General features: G+C 46.7%; 2 protein-coding genes across 2 annotated transcripts in view; one reads left to right on the forward strand and one right to left on the reverse strand.

The window, feature by feature from the left end:
- The window catches only part of LOC130298217 (oocyte zinc finger protein XlCOF22-like), a 300,794-nt gene that overhangs the window by 200,913 nt on the left and 87,193 nt on the right, over positions 1-12,688 (forward strand). The gene's annotated exons all lie outside the window — the stretch shown is intronic.
- LOC130298216 (zinc finger protein 84-like) overlaps positions 1-12,688 on the reverse strand; it is a 111,191-nt gene that overhangs the window by 20,735 nt on the left and 77,768 nt on the right. The gene's annotated exons all lie outside the window — the stretch shown is intronic.

Consider the following 12,688-nt stretch of genomic DNA (forward strand, 5'->3'; position numbering starts at 1 on the left):
GCCGGGTGGTCCTGTGGCTAATGCCGGACATAACCGATCGTGGTTATGCCCGGCATTAACCCCTTAGATGCGGCGATCAACTAAACCGTTCCTGGCAGCTCCTGAGAGGGATGGGAGAGGGTGCCTACCTGCCTCCATCTTTGTCCGATCAGCAAAGCATTGAACAGTATATGAAATCAGTAGATTGTATGTACAGTAATAGTCGCCTATGGGGACTAAATAATGGTGCAAAAATAGTTTTAAAAAATTACAAAGTTGATAAGTGATTTAACCCCTTAAGGACGCAGCCCTTTTTCACCTTAAGGTCTGAGCCCTTTTTCGCAATTCTGACCACCGTCACTTTAAGCATTAATAACTCTAAAACGCTTTTACCGAATATTCTGATTCTGAGAGAGTTTTTTCGTGACATATTCTACTTTATTTTGGTGGTAAATTTTCGTTGTTACTTGCATCCTTTTTTGGTGAAAAATCCCAAAATTGCATGAAAATTTAGCATTTTTCTAACTTTGAAACTCTCTGCTTGTAAGGAAAATGGATATTCCAAATAAATTTTATTTTTATTCACAAATACAATATGTCTACTATATGTTGGCATCATAAAATGGCGGGGACCCACTGTCCTGCGCTGCCATTGGTCAGAATCAGTTCCGATCAGACCAGATCAGCCCGGAATAGCAGAAAATTGAATGTCTGAATTGACATGCGATTTTCTGCGATCGCTGACATGGGGGGTCTCAGGACCCCCCCTCGGCGATGTGCCGGGATGCCTGCTGAATGATTCTAGCAGGCATCCCGGTCCGGTCCCCAACCGGCTAGCGGCGGGGACCGTAATTCCCATGGGCGTATGCATACTCCCTACGTCCTTAAGGACTCGGGATGCAGGGCGTATCCATACGCCCCACGTCCTGAAGAGGTTAACCCCTTCCCTAATAAAAGTTGGAATCACCCCCCTTTTCCCATAAAAAAAATATATAAACATAAATAAATATGTGGTATTGCTGCATGCGTAAATGTCTGAACTATAAAAAATATCATGTTAATTAAACCACGTGGTCAATGGTGTATAAAAAAAAAAAATCCAAAGTCCAGAATTGTGTATTTTTGGTCATTTTGTATACCCTAAAATGTATAAAACAGCGATCAAAAAGTCCCATCAAAAATGGTGGCACAAAAAACAAGCCCTCATATGAGTCTATAGGTGCAAAATTGAAAGCGTTATGATTTTTAGAAGGTAAGAAGTGCAAAAATGAAAAATGGCCTGGTCCTTAAGGGGTTAAATCATTTATTATTATAAATAAGTTTTATGCTAGACGTCGGGTTGATCTATTTCTATCTTTCTTTTTTTTCTAAAGATTTTTTGTTTGCAATTTATGTATTATTGGGGCAATATGAATATTATTGTGGTGAAACGATGATTTGATACTTTTTTTTTATCTTTTGTTAACAATAAAAGAGACATTGGGGAAAAAAAATAAAGTTTTTCTTTTATAACGTAGTCACCGATCCAGCGATGTCATCTCTATAATTTTACATGGGAGGAAAAGAGTCTCATATATGGCTACAAGGTAACAGGACATGAGCAGATTAGACATATAAAATCACTTCTATCTTCTGGCTTCTAGGACATTCTGATCCTATAGGTGTTAGATTAGTGGGGTCTCCTACTCTACACAGGGTCCTTCCTTAGGTTATAGAGGGAAGAACAAGTTGTATTCGGCCGAAGTGTGGAGAAGAATTAACCAGGTGGCTCTATGGTTGGTTCCCAGCTCTCTGAGGGGCTGAAGCCAGCTGTGCGCTCTCCGTTCAAGGAAAGGACTTGTTAGACGTCATTTAAAGGGGTACTCCGCCCCTAGACATCTTATCTTCTATCCAAAGGATCGGGGATAAGATGATTGATCGCGGGGATCCTGCAGCTGTGATCTCCGTGATTTCTGAGCAACACCTGACATTAGTTTTGAACACTGGGTGTGGGCGGCAGGGGTCGTGATGTCATGTATGGGAGGGAGGTGTGGCGGCCGTACTCCCATAGACTTGCATTGAGGGGTCATGAGGTGACTACACAACCCCCGCCACCCGCTCCAAGCAGTTGGAACAAAATCTTCTGAATGCTGGGGCAGCGGAGTACCTCTTTAAAGCTCATGGCGCCTGAACAACATGGCTGGATAAGACATATTCTCTCACATTTCCATCCATAGGTCATGTTCTCGATTAAAGGGGTACTCCGGTATCGCAGTTTTATGGTTCTCTAGCATGCTTGTAGTGAGTTTAGCACTTTTGTAAATCACATGTTATACTGACCTCTTTTCTATGACGGAGGTCAAATAGTTTTTCTGGTTGCCTTTGACTGTCGTCCACACCTGCGGCCATGTTTATTCACTGTTGTGGACAAGACGTCAGCGCTGCAGGCGTTGCTGTTTTTTTTTCTCCTGCAATGGTTTTGCCCCTTTTCCACACCCCTGTAATGAATACTAATTGAATTGTTGCGGGAGGATGGATGTCTCCTCCCGCTGTCAGCCAGCCCTGCGCCCGGCTCACAATGTACTGAATACCCTGTACCAGCGCTGCGGCTGACATGTAACCCCTTCCCCGCCATGGGGACCGTGCGCCCGCGGGGGAATCAGGGGAATCGCTTATCATGATTCCTCCCGCAGACGCACTGTCCCCATGGCGGGTAAATTAGTAACATGTCAGCCGCAGCGCTATCAGGATTCCCCCCACAGGCGCACTGTCCCCATGGCGGGGAATTAGTAACATGTCAGCCGCAGCACTATCATGATCCGAAAAATTACTAAAGCCCGGGGCAAAGAAAGCCCAGGGCACAAGATCCCTATTGCAGGGAGACTTCCCTAAAACTTAACTTTTAATGGTGCTCTGATAAAATATTTGTGACCAAAACGTTAAAAACGTTCACCAGTGAAATTGGAGGTTCCAGCATCAATTTCTTGGACCTACAATGCGGAAATACGGCGCACGGAGTTGACAGGTAAGGCAGCAACCTAGTGATTGGACAATCCAGGACAGGCAAACCGGAATGGATTTTTGTGATTGGTTCCCTAACATCAAGCACTCAGGATAGGTTGATACACCTGTCGCTGAGTGATGACAGCACAAACAGACCATATATAAGGAAGTACTTGACACGTGGGAAGGTGTTTGCCCATTGTTCCTCCTGAGGACGGTGCAGTAGCGCCGAAACTAGTAGAGGGGGGCAAATGTTAGTGTTTTAAATCTGTCTCGGTTCACTTAGATAAAGGGAAACTGTAGTTCCCTATACAATTAACCCAGTGAACTCACTCACAGTTATTAGATTACAGTGGACCTTGACATGAGTTTTTAACGTTTTGGTCACAAATATTTTATCAGAGCACCATTAAAAGTTAAGTTTTAGGGAAGTCTCCCTGCAATAGGGATCTTGTGCCCTGGGCTTTCTTTGCCCCGGGCTTTAGTAATTTTTCGTAGAAAGTGATCCCTGACTTCCTTTAGGGACCAGTTGTGTATAACTATCATGATCCTCCCCTGCGGGCGCACTGTCAGCTTCTCACCCCGCAGTCCCCACATCAGGGAATGAATTGTCATCCGCAGTGCGCTGTCCCCACATTAGGGAACTAATCATATGTGACGCTGCGCTGCTCTGCTTCCTGCCCCCATCTCCCCCCCCCCCAAAGCGATGTCCCCGCGAGTGCTAACTGTGAGCCGCAGCAGTGCTGTACATTCTCCCCACGTCGGGAAATGAATGATTTCTGAGCGCGGGCGCAGGGCTTCTGATCGGAGAACAGAAGCTGATCAGAAGCCCTGCGCCCGCGCTCACAAATCATTCATTCCCCGACGTGGGGAGAATGTACAGCGCTGCTGCGTCTCACAGTTAAAGGACATCTGTACTGATGAATTTTACATATACCTGTACCCAGGCTGCAAAAATAAACAAAATAAAGTTTGACTCACCTTCCTACTTTCCCCGTTGCTACGGTAACAACCTCACGGTCCTCTGCTGCGATCCTCATGCTGCTTCCTGCCGGCCGGCTCCTTACATGACAGTGCGTTCAGCCTATGACCGGCCGAGGCGGGACATCGCTGCGGCCGGTGATACGCTGACGGCTCTGTGACATTCCCCTCCCCAGGAAGCAGTGTGAGGATCGCAGCAGGGGACTGTGAGGCCGTTACCGTAGCAACGAGGGAACGTAGGATGGTGATTCAAATTATGATTAGTTCACTGATGTGGGGACAGCGCACTGCGGATGACAATTCATTCCCTAACATGGGAAGAATGTGCAGGCTGCGGCTCACAGTTAACACTTTCCCTGATGCGGGGACATTGCTTTTTTTTTTTGAGGGGGGGGGGGTAGAAGCAGAGCAGCGCCCGCGGGTCACATATGATCAGCCCCCCCCCCCCCACTGACAATTCATTAATTCCCTGATGTGGGGACTGTGGGGTGAGAAGCTGAGGGTGGGATGAGTATACTAATGAACAGGGCAGGGAAAGGGCTAAAGGGAAAAAAAATAAAGCCGGCCACAAACAGGGCTTGGCGGCAACGCAAAACAAGTTGGGCGGGGCACTGAAAGAGGAGACCGGCTAGTTTCTAAAACAAAGGCAAAACGGAAATAGATGCTACACTACATGGACACACTTGTGCAAAGAAAAGAAAGACAAACAAAGAGCGAGACTGAGACCAGAGATAAGAACAAAACTCACCTGCAAGGGTAAGTAGAAACTGAAAAAACACATTGGCCACCGGAGTACCCCTTTAACCTCTTAAGGATGGATATGCCCGTGGGAATTCCGGTCCCCGCTGCTAGCCAGGCGGGGACCGGTATGCCTGCTGAAATAATTCAGCAGGCATCCCGGCACATCACCGAGGGGGGTCCTGAGACCTCCCCATGTTGGCGATCGCAGGAAATCACATGTTAAGTCAGACATGCAATTTTATGCTATTCAGGGCTGATCGGGTCTCTGGTGACCCGATCGCCCAGAAAATAGGGATGATCGGAGCGGTCAGTGACAGCTCCGATCATCCTGAGGGATAGGAGCGAGGTTGCAGTGGTGCAACCTCCTCCTATCCCCTGCCATTAGTCAGAAATTAATTCTGACCAATGACAGCGCACAACAGGGGGTTGCCATGGAAACCCCCCGCTCTGCCCACCCCTCGATGTCGGGCAGAACGGGGGGAGAAGATGGCGGCCGGTACCTGGAGAGAAGATGCCGTGGGGACCGCAGATCATCGCTGGAGACATCGGAGATCAGCGGCGCAGGTAGGGAGGCGGCGGTGGGGGGGGGGGGGGGTAGGAAGATGTCAGTAAAGCGATCTTTACTGATGCGCTTCTAGTGGTTGCCAAACTGCAACTCCCAGCATGCCCAGACAGCCAAAGGCTGTCTGGGCATGCTGGGTTTTGTAGTTTTGCAACATCTGGAGGGTCACAGTTTGGAGACCACTATTACAGTGGTGCCCAAATGGTAGCCCTCCAGATGTTTCCAAACTACAACTCTCAGCATGCCAAGACTACCCAGGCATGCTGGGAGTTGTAGTTCTGTAACATCTGTCACTTCAGATTTTGCAATTTTCATGAAAATTTAGAAAATTGTAGAATTTAGAATAATCGGTAAAAGCATCTTAGAGTTATTAATGCTTAAAGTGACAGTGGTCAGAATTACAAAAAAGGGCTCAGTCCTTAAGGTGAAAAGGGCTCAGTCCTTAAGGGGTTAATGTTCTCACCTATCTAACTGGAGAAATTCAGTGTAAACGTTGTATGACTAAGGGCAGCGATGCCTGAAACGCGTCATGGTGTTCACCTTCTTGTGACTTTTCTCCAATAAACAGGACTCTGCATTGTCCACGCTGGTTATTTTTCCTTCTCATATGGACTTTGGTGCCGCCATACACCTGCCCTGCTGTGGGGGGGACTTACCTGCGGGGAGCTGCCTATATACTTTACCTGTTTATAAATATACTATTAATTTTTGTATATACTTTTATAATATTTTTTGTATATATTTGTAACTGTATAAACAAGGCGCTCAACATCACGCTATATTGTGAAAGCATTAATGCCTTCAATGGTATTGATCGTCCACCATGCGAGGCCATAAAACTTACCTTCTCCATTTGGATGTAAGACCGGCGTGTTCCTCCATTAGATGTCGCACTGTGACATTTTATACACATTTATGGCTCATAATGGGCCGTATAATATATGGATTTTATATTCTGTGACCATATTGTAAAACCCCTTATGTCTAGATTATAGTTATAAGTCCGCATTACCCTTTGTATATGAACGTGGGGTGCCTCCAGCTGTTTCCAGAGGCATCCGTCTCCATTTTTGGCTATTTCTAATTTCTTGTAAATCCTTCTGACATAATGTAAAAGTTTTTGATATATATTTGTTTATATTTGCATTTTTAGGAGGACATCAATTCTATAGATTTTATATACATTTCACCTCCGGTCAGGTGACTCTAGTGACCCGGTAGGGATTCGTTCACCGCTTATAATAAGGATGTAACTGTGAGTACTCCTATATCTATTTACCTGATGAAGAACCCGGTTCGGGTTAGAAACTTAAAGGGGTACTCCACCCCTAGACATCTTATCCTTTATCCAAAGAATAGGGGAATGAGATGTCTGATCCCGCAGCTGGGACCCCCGTGATCTCTGTGCAGCACCTGTCATTCGTTTAGAACGCTGAGTGCGGGCTGCAGGGGTTGTGATGTTATGGCCACGCCCCTTATGATGTCACACCATGCCCCCTCATAGACTTGCATTGAGGGGGCGTGGTGTGATGTCACGACCCCCGCACCCAGAGTTCAGAACAAAATGCTCTGAACGCTGGGGCAGTGGAGTACTCCTTTAATGTTACTTGTATGGAATAAACGACACCGTTCTGTTATTAGGATCTATGGTCAGATTCTTCCATAACTAGTCTTAGTACTAGCACCAGGTATCCTCCATTTTACCACTGTGGATTGTGTGTGATCCTCTTCAAGTACATTCATCCCACCGAGGATCCTTCCAGTCCTGGAGAGGATGCCGTGGCTGCTGACGGCCATCTTGGATTCCAATTAGGAGTCTACGTGCCAGTGCTGGTGTTGTGTCCTCAGCACAACATCTTCCGGTATGCCTTCTACCACCTACCTGCCAGGGTTTACCGGAACGTTACTACACCAGGAGTGCATCTTTTATTCTCGTCTAAGGAGATGATGGAGGTGCCGATGCTGCCAACCGAGGTGGGAAGTAAAAGCCCAGACAGGGGCAGATGCTGAGCAGCAAGAGGATAGGATCTTACTGACAAAGCAGTTTAACCGCTTGAGGACTTTTTTTTCCCATTTTTGCACTTTTGTTTTTTTCCTCACCTTCTAAAAATCATAACGCTTTCAGTTTTCCACCTACAGGCCTAAATGAGGCTTGTTTTATGCGCTAAATCACATTTATTAACTTATTTTTTTCACACTTTTTTTGTCTATTACATGCAATTATTGGATTGCATACGCTGTTCTGTGCCATAGCATAGCATTGATCAGTGTTATCGGTGCTCTGCTCCTCTAGTTTGGATCTCAGGCATGGAGCAGCAGAGCGACAATCGGATGGTGGGAAGTAAGGTAAGTAGCCTCCCGCTGTCCTCTCAGCTGTTCAGGACACCACGATTTCACCACGGTGGTCCCGAACAGCTGACTGAGCTAACCGGCAACTGTTTCTCCTGTTTTAGAGGCCGCGATCAACTTTGATTGCGGCGTCTAAAGGGATAATACCGGATATCAGCCTGATCAGCAATGTCCGCGGGTCCTGGTTGTAGATAGCAACCGGGACCCACCGGGTATGAAGCGTGCTCAGCCCCTGAGCACGCTTCGCATAACAGGAGCCAGCACAGAACGTAAATATATAAGTCATGCGTCATTAAGGGGTTAAATTGGAAAAGGGGGGTGATTCAAACTTTTAGCATGGAAGGGGTTAATTCACATTTATTAACTTGTTTTCTTACACCCTTTTTTAGTCCCTGTCGGGGACTATAACATGCAATCCTCTGATTGTATACACTGTTCTGTGCCATAGCATAGCATTGATCAGTGTTATCTGCGCTGAAGCTGACTGGAGCATCAAGGAAGAGACTGGACGGCAAGGAGGCATGTAAGGGCCCTCCCGCCATCCTCTCAGCTAATTGTTACACCGCGGTGGTCCGGATCAGCTCCACTGAGCTGCCAAGAAAGCTTTTCTTTTATTTTAGATGCCACAATCAACTTTGATTGCGGCATCTAATGGGTTAATAACGGGAATCACCGCGATCAATGATGTCTGGCATTAGACATGGTTCCCAGCCAGCTTGTGACCCCGCGTAATAGCAGGGGAGCGGGCACAAAGTATACATGTACACCCTGCGTCCTTAAGGGGTTTCGAAGATTTTAATATGCCGAGGGCTCAGGACAAGTCTGTTCCTCTATTACAGGTAAGAAAAGCACAATGGACCTGATGTGGTTGACGCAACCATCTTAAAAAGGTCTCCAGAGGCACCGAGGAGGGCAAGTGGATAAAGCAACGAGCTGTCCTGAATGATACCGGTCTGTATAAAAACAACAAGGATAAAATCTGTCTACCAAAGGTTCTGTGCCCAATGATGTCCCCGGAGACTCATGGAGTCACCCACGACTGGAAAATGACTATAATATCACTGGTGAGTGATCACTGGATAGCCCCAGGATTTACCACAGTGGTCACCAGGTAAACACCGGCCGGCATGACCTGTGCCAGACCTAATGTAGGAAAGCGGGCAGGTGCCTCCTAAACGTGGCGGATTTACTCATTTTAGCAGCTGAAGATAGACTATACAGTTGCCTCAACATACAATAGTTTCATCATACAATGGTCTTTTCTGGACCATTGGAACTTGAAACCAGACACAACATACAATGTACAAACAGTCCAGATCTGTGACACGTGTCCATGGCTGCAAGAACCGACCAATCAGAATGGGCATTCACTGGTAAAACCCCTTTATTACTGAAGTGTATGCACTGAATTCCTGTCTGGTAGCACCCCCTACAGTACAGGGAGGTATTACATGTTCTGTACTACTCTTACCTGTGCCAGGGTTAGCTGCTCCAGGTGGGGGCAGCTCTATTTTACATTTTTTTGGGACACTGTGTGTACTGTACAGGACCCTGAAGAAGCTCCTGTCCTCTACATAGACAGTGATTACAGCTCCCAGCAGATCTCTATTACTTTTATATGGAAGGATTTGCTTTATCTATATTAATATCTACTTATCTTTCTTTAATCTTCACTTTTTCCTATTTTTGCATGACATTTTTGGTGGCTTCAGAACCAATTACCAGGTTTCCATAGAGTTACAGTCCAAACATACAATGGTCGTCCTGGAACCAATTACTTTTGTAACTTGAGGGACCACTGTGTCCAACTCCCCTTGTGAGGAGGGTATGAATACATTTTGGTGTGTGTGGATCTCTTTTCAGGTTGGCTTAAAGGGGTAGTCCAGTGGTGAAAAACGTATCCCCTATCCTAAGGATAGGGGATAAGTTTGAGATCGCGGGGGGTCCGACCGCTGGGGCCCCCTGCGATCTCTCTGTACGGGGTCCCGGCTCTCCGCCCAGATAGCGGGTGTCGACCCCGGCACGAAGCGGCGGCCGACACGCCCCCTCAATACATCTCAATGGCAGAGCCGGAGATTGCCGAAGGCAGCGCTTCGGCTCTGCCATAGAGTTGTATTGAGGGGACGTGTCGGCCGCCGACTCGTGCGGAGGTCGACACGCCCCCTTCCCGTGGGCTGTCGGGGCTCCGTACAGGAGATCGCAGGGGGCCCCAGCGGTCGGACCCCCCCCAATCTGCAACTTGTCCCCTATCCTTAGGATAGGGGATAAGTTGCTCACCACTGAGTCACCACTGGACTACTCCTTTAAGGCCCATCTGGGTCGAAATTCTAATGCAAAGGTGACAGCATGGAAAAATTTGGTAATTAGGGAAAATTGGTTTTATTGAAAGATAAAAGACCATCGGCATTACAAGCTAGTAAGACCGGCAAAAATACAGGAACATACAAGGGCAGCAGTCAGGGTGAGGGAGACATCACATACAGTCAGGATCGAGCTGATAAAAGGAACAATAACACAGAACACGCACCCTGAGGTGCCAGAAAACAGAAAAATAGTCCCGATTGCCCCCCCCCCCACCTCTTACGCCTCCACTGATTAAGCACTATTTAGAAATGAATTTAAAAGAAAAAGCAAGTAATAAAAAGGGAATGGGAATGCTGCCGCCGAACGAACTGCCTCATGTCAGCACAATCACATAAGACAGGAACATATCTAGGAACCAACATTCACCATATGTGTCACGATGCCGGCTGGCAGGTAGTGGATCCTCTGTGCCAGAGAGGGATGGCGAGGACCGTGCTAGTGGACCGGTTCTAAGCCACTACAGGTTTTCACCAGAGCCCGCCGCAAAGCGGGATGGTCTTGCTGCGGCGGTAGTGACCAGGTCGTATCCACTAGCAACGGCTCACCTCTCTGGCTGCTGAAGATACTGAAGATAGGCGAGGTACAAGGGAGTAGGCAGTGGCAAGGTCGGACGTAGCAGAAGGTCGGGGGCAGGCGGCAAGATTCGTAGTCAGGGGAGATAGCAAAAGTACTGGTACACAGGTTATTAAACACACAAGGAACGCTTTCACTGGCACTAAGGCAACAAGATCCGGCAAGGGAGTGCAAGGGAGGAGACTAGATATAGCCAGGGAACAGGTGGGAACCAATTAAGCTAATTGGGCCAGGCACCAATCATTGGTGCACTGGCCCTTTAAGTCTCAGGGAGCTGGCGCGCGCGCGCCCTAGAGAGCGGAGCCGCGCGCGCCAGCACATGACAGCAGGGGACGGGAACGGGTAAGTGACCTGGGATGCGATTCGCGAGCGGGCGCGTCCCGCTGTGCGAATCGCATCCCCAACGGCCATGACAGAGCAGCGCTCCCGGTCAGCGGGACTGACCGGGGAGCTGCAGGGCGAAAGACGCCGTGAGCGCTCCGGGGAGGAGCGGGGACCCGGAGCGCTAGGCGTAACAATATGTGGATCAGATAAACCACGCACTGACTCTGGGGAGTCAGGGGGGAGGAACACCAGGCGCCCCACACTCCCTCAAATTTAGCATTTCCTGTTTTATACACCATCTTAGAGAATGGGATAATAGAATTTACCAGCTTCTTTCATTTGCCGAGCTTCCAAATGTGAAGCAAGTGTCCTATCCATCCATATACTGAAGGCATCGTCAGGCGGTGAGCTGACCCCAGATTGTTTCATAGATTTTCTATGTCTTTCTTTTGCAATATGTAAAAGAGTGTCCGACTCAATCCACATACAACAAAACCCCAGAAGGTGCCCGGATAACTCGGAATATATCAACAACTTTAGGGGAAAACCACTAAAGGGGTACCCTAAACTAAGAACCTTCCCTATAAAATGTAACTTTTATTGGTCACTATTATAATATCAAAAGAAATCAAAAACCAAATGAAATGTTCACCACTAGGTGTCAGAACCACACCACTGTTATAATTACAGATCCAGTTTAGCTCCGTATCAGTGTGCTGGAAATATGATAAACTCAGAAGGAATGTGCGCTTATTCTGTATGGCCGTTCAGGAGCTCTCAATATATTTAGTAATCAGAAGCTAAATGTAAGAGCTGCAATTAAAACTCCCATGTATCCAGTTCAATGATGTTTCGTCGGCTCCCCAGCTTTATCAAAGGACTGATAGCTAATGGCCTGACTCACTCCCACACCTTCAACATTGAGAAGATTCTCTAATACCATGTGACAAAAGGAGAGGAGGAGTCCCATACCCTCGACAACATATCTTATATGAACTTTCCTGTATACGAATACAGGGGGAGCAGCCACGTGAGCGCTAGAGATAAATCCGCACTGTTCTTCAGAGAGTTGGATATTCAGCTCCTCTTCTTATATAAGATGCATTTTGGTTACTATTAGGAGCAGAAGAAATCAGATAAGAATAAAGCTTAGATAGTATTATTATTTAGGAAATAAATACAATCTCTCTAACCAATTTCAGGGACGTATGTTAGTATAACGCTGAAAACATTGGAGAGTAAAGAGAAATTTACTTATAAAACCCCAGAAAGCCTGAGATTCCTCTATGGGCAAAGTCTTAGTAGAAGAATATAAATCTCGTAACGTAAAAGAATGTAAACGTTCCCACAAAGGGGAAGAGGGAAAATGTGTTTAGTAATAACCATAGGGAGTAAAGAAAGTGGGGTTAGGGGAGAAGGGAAATCAGAATCAGTCGTAGAGCAGTCTCGTAATACCGACAAAGTTATATATAAAAGAGGAAAGAACTAGAGAGGCCAAGGAGGAGTGCGGGGGCCACAAAATGGGCCCTATAGAAGGAGGGACTGAGGAGAATTCCATATCCACATGAGGAGGAATATAAAGGGGAGGAGGAGAAAAAGAAGAGCGAACGAGCTCTAATAATCCAGACGAAGGAAAAGCTTTATAATAAGTGTGTAAATCCGGAAACACAAAACCGCCGTCTAATGTCTTCAGGGTGAGCGTCTATACGGGACACGTGGTCTCTTCTGAATCATAACAAAATTACTAAATAACCATCGGATAGAAGAAAAATAACAATTCCGTACTATGATAGGGACGGACTGTAAAAATATAAAATATTATTGGTAAATATA

The sequence above is a fragment of the Hyla sarda genome (assembly GCF_029499605.1).
Source record: "Hyla sarda isolate aHylSar1 chromosome 1 unlocalized genomic scaffold, aHylSar1.hap1 SUPER_1_unloc_5, whole genome shotgun sequence".
NCBI classification, from domain to species: domain Eukaryota; kingdom Metazoa; phylum Chordata; class Amphibia; order Anura; family Hylidae; genus Hyla; species Hyla sarda.